This window comes from Lactuca sativa, chromosome 1, assembly GCF_002870075.4.
Source record: "Lactuca sativa cultivar Salinas chromosome 1, Lsat_Salinas_v11, whole genome shotgun sequence".
Classification (NCBI taxonomy): Eukaryota; Viridiplantae; Streptophyta; class Magnoliopsida; order Asterales; family Asteraceae; genus Lactuca; species Lactuca sativa.
In genome coordinates this window covers 168,241,472-168,246,391 of record NC_056623.2, presented here as the reverse complement: position 1 = coordinate 168,246,391, position 4,920 = coordinate 168,241,472, and positions in this window count along the sequence as shown.

Here is a 4,920-nt window from a genome sequence, read left to right as displayed (position 1 = left end):
TAGATATATGATGGACGGATTCTAGAAGCTACGATAGCTTCAAAATCGTCCAATGACTTATCTATGGAATGGATTTGGATAGCCTTAAGAGAAGATTATCCAATTAGGGTTTAGGTTGTAACCCTTAAGGAGTCTACAAGTATAAATAGACCCCATAGCTAAGGCAAATCAGACCTCACCAAAAAGTAAGAGAACCCTAGCCGATTTCCTCCCCTCCCCTCTCTCCTAAATCATCTTTCTTGCTATTGGTGTTTGTAAGCCATTAGAGGAGTGACAATTGTGACTCTAGAAGCTCCAAGACAACAAGGTCAACAAGGAATTCAAAGGTATGGTTCTAGATCTGTTTCAATGTTGTTATTTAACCTAATTAGCCATTAGAAGTCTTGGATTCAAAGCATGTTTAATAGAAAGCCTAGATCCAAGCATTAGGGTTTTGCATGCGCAAATAGGAAAGTTCTTATGGCTAAAACCCATCAGTATGAACAACTCATCGAGTTGATCTTCATCCGATGAACACTCTAGACTGTGACTCGCCGAGTTGTATAAACAACTCATCGAGTCTGTTCTTGAGGCAAGAAGATTGCCTTGGACCCACCGAGTCAGGGCATTGACTCGCCAAGTCCCTCCATTGTTGAGTCTGGCTTCCGACTCACTGAGTCCACCTATGGCTCACTGCTGTACTCACATACTCGAAAATGGGAAAAATTTGGGGACTCGCGACTAGACTCGCCGAGTCCGAAGAGCAACTCGCCGATTCGCATACATGTAATCTCTATACACTCGATTTTGCTTGAATCCAGTGCATTCCATTCATAGATCTGGGTTCCTAGGGCTCGATTAACACATAAAGTTTCCAACTTTACGTGTATATAATCATCAATAGGGATTTTAAGGCTCAAAACACACTAAAAGGGGTAGATCTAGGGCTTTCATGCAATATGGCCCCATAAAGGTATTAGATCTAGGCTCCTAGAACTCGAACATAGCCAGATCTAGTGGCTATTCAAACCATTATGATCCCTATACTACTATCAAGCTGGGAAATGGTTCAAAGACAGCTTTAATGGTGTTCTGATGGAGATTTGAGCATAGAAACAGAATAGATCCGAATTGTACCTCAATGAACTCTGGATTAGGTCCTAGATCCTTGCTCTTCACCTTCTCTTTTGGTCTTTCCTTCCTATTCTTCTTCAATCTTCAAGGAACAAGCACAAAAACACTTCCAATCACAAGGAGAGGGTTAGGGTTCGGTATAGGATGCTCTGAGGGTGAAGGAGACTAGCTTGGGGCGCATAAGGGGGGTTTAAATAGGGCGCAAACCCCTGAAATTAGGGTTTCTTCCAGACTGGTGGTCTCGCCGAGTCCAGAGTATGGACTCGCCGAGTCACCAACTTAAACGTGCTCAATATCCCGTCCCTACTCGGCGAGTCTAGCCTACGACTCGCCGAGTCCAAGGCAAAAAATGTAAAATAATGAGATAAATCATACATACTAGGAACCGGGTGCTACACCAAGTGTGACACCTTAAATGGTTCACACAACACCAAATGCACATGGAAGGACTTGAGAGAAAATGAAACACTTCTTGAAATCGTCTAGCCCTCATATTCACACACTTAGTGCACGATTTCTTGAGCCATGGGATTCTTTTATATGGTGGCTATTAGTGTTACACCATGTAACTCATAACTTTACCCATTCCTTATGCTCCATGGGTTTTAACCTCCATGGAGTATCCATGGGTCACCCCATGGACTTAGTCCAACATAAGGAATCTTGGATCACAAGCCCACATATATAAGAATGAATGATTTACACAATCAACCCATATATTTAATTAGTCTCCTTTTTTATCACTTAATTAATTTCAAATTAATTCTTGATCAAAACTAATTAAATAACCTTATTAATATATTAGAACTTATAATATATGGACAAACCTTAAGTGTTTTCTCTCATTATAGTCTATCCAAATGCATGATGCCATGCAACCCAAATGGACCATGTCGGGTCGGGTCAAGTCTTACCAATTATAGTTATGGAATTAGACATTAATCCAACACCATGGAGGTTTAAACCCATGGAACCTAAGGAATATGGAAAGTTATGCACATTAGGGTTTACATGGTGTAACCCTAATCTTGCCACACTATATAAGAAGCCCCTTATCATCCAAAATTGACTACTTGATACACCAATGTTCTTAGAGTCACTATAGCCGATTTGAGTGGAAGAAACTCTTTCAAAAGTCTCATTTGTCCAAAGGTGTGTTGTGATTCCATTTGAGGTGCAACACTTGTGGCACTAAGTTCTTAAAGGCCAAACTCAAGAAGTTCCACAAGCTAAAATCAAGAGGTAACTCTACAGCTCAATTCTATGTTGTTTATATCATTTTATATGCTAGTTGTAGGCTTAATGCTTTGGAAACAATATTGGATATATAATTAAAGAAAACTTTGATCCAAAGCATTTAGGGTTGTATGTGCACCATAGGATGTTGTAGTATACTAAAACCCTTCACCTTATAGCCATGGAAATGTGACAAGAAGCCCTACGCTTCTAGAACTCTTCGTAGCCCCGAGGCTTCCTCATGCCCGGGTTGCAGCCCACGAAACCTAATCACGGACGATCTGAAAACAGGATGTTACACAATACAACATCATTTATACAATAGTTCATTGTCATTCATATATAGATTGTTTAACATTATATGAAAAAAAATTCTTTTAATTTAAAATTGCAAACATTACTTCTGCCTCAAAAAACTTCGAGAAAAAAACACTTTTAATTTAAAGCCAAATGAGATATTTTAAGTTATAAATAGCTAACAATAAACATAAATTTACTAATAAATAAAAGCAGTCTACTATTCATAAAAGTAAAATTTCTATAAACCAACAGAAACAATAAGCAAAAAACAATACTCCAAAAAATAAAATATATTGCGAATGTTTTCATTAAACAATTAAACAATTAATCATTAGGGTCGATATCAACAAAAAAACATACAAATGGTAATGTTCAAAGGAAAAGACTTTATCCCTAATTTCGACATGTTTGAGATAGAAGAAACAATTTCCTTCTGTTCTTTGCCTAGGCCTGGCAATGGAGCGGGTTTTGACCGTGATCCGATCCAAACCCTTAACAATTATACGAGTTTGGAACATAATTTTTGATCCGTTTACCCGTTAACGACCCATACCCGCTAACCCTTTTATTAAAAGGGTCAGGTATGGATCATCACCGATCCGCTCCGTTTATAACCCGCCCCATATAAATTTAAGAAATATAAATTTATATTTTATATTGCCTAAAGCTTACATTAAATTTCAATCAAAAGTCCAAAGAGAAAAGGCCAAAGACTAAATTGTTTTTACATAGGACTGGAGGACTCAACTTCTAGACTTCTAGTCTTCTCTCAAGTGTCATGATTTCATTTCATTTATATTTTATCATGTAATCAACAATTTCCTTAATAAATCAATAAGGTCATTTATCAACCTGAAGAAAGTTTGTAATTGTTATTCACTATCAATGCAATCGACGGTCAAAAACCAATCGGAAGTAACTAAAATAATGATTTTAATTCCAACAGAAACTCCTCGAGTACATAATGTGTTTTCTAAATCAAAACTTAGTTTTATTTAATAAATGTGATTTTATGATTTAAGTAAAATGTGTTTGATTATTCAGAAAACATACAGGTTACGGGGCAGGTTTGGATATCTGCTGATTCGGTGGGTTTGATTATTCAAAACCCTGCGGGTTACGGAACGGGTTTGGATCAGATTTAAAAATTTGTTAAAAGGGTTTTGATCAATATCGATTCGCTCCAAACCCATCCCGTTGCCAGGTCTATTTGCCTTTGTATGCAATGTTATTTTTTTTTCTTCACTTCAGCAAGAATTACAATTGATGTGGGAATAAGTGATGAAAAAACCTAAATATAAGATATATATATATATATATATATATATATATATATATATATATATATATATATATATCAAATAAAAATCGAGTGATTGAGAATAATCATATCTAAATTACTCTAAAAATAAAAGTTAATAAACTTAACTCAAAATTTAAATCATTCCAATAATAACTAAAACCATATGATGATTAATCAAATTAAAATCATACTTTTAATTAAACAACTAAATTAAAATGTATTTTATAAGTGTTTTTAGTTTCTTAAATTTTGAATAAATAATGTAAAGTACATTGCTATTTTGCATTCCGGCCAATCAAGGACTAAATGCAAGATATAGCATCATACGTTCATTTTAACCATATAATAAACCTAATTACATGACCATCGTGCAAATTGCTTGGTTCATGGCTTCTTTAAGTAATCAGATACTTCTCACCAGGAGATAAGTCAAGCAATTTAACCTACAAATTCAAAGCACTAAGTTCAAAATTCAAAGGCGTAAATATTTATCAATTAAATATATTTAATTAGCAAAGTAAGATTAAGTCAAACTCCAAATTTTGTTTAGAAAGATCACCCACCTTATTAAATTTAGGGTTTAGGTCATTTTTGGTCACTTAACTTTTGGTTTTGTACTCATTTAGTCACTTAACTATTTTTAAGTTTTAAAAGGTCACCAAACTTTTGACTTTGTGCTCATTTAGTCACTTAACTTTTGGTTTTGTCATATTTAATCACCTAACTTTTAGATTTGTGCTCATTTAGTCACTTAAATTTTAAAATTGTGCTCACTTAGTCACTAAACTTTTAAAAAAATTTAAAAGTTTAGTGACTAAATGAACACAATTTTAAAAGTTTGGTGACTAAATATGACCAAAACAAAAGTTAAGTGACTAAATGAGCACAAAGCCAAAAGTTTGATGACCTTTTAAAACTTAAAAAGAGTTAAGTGACCAAATGAGCACAAAACCAAAAGTTAAGTGATC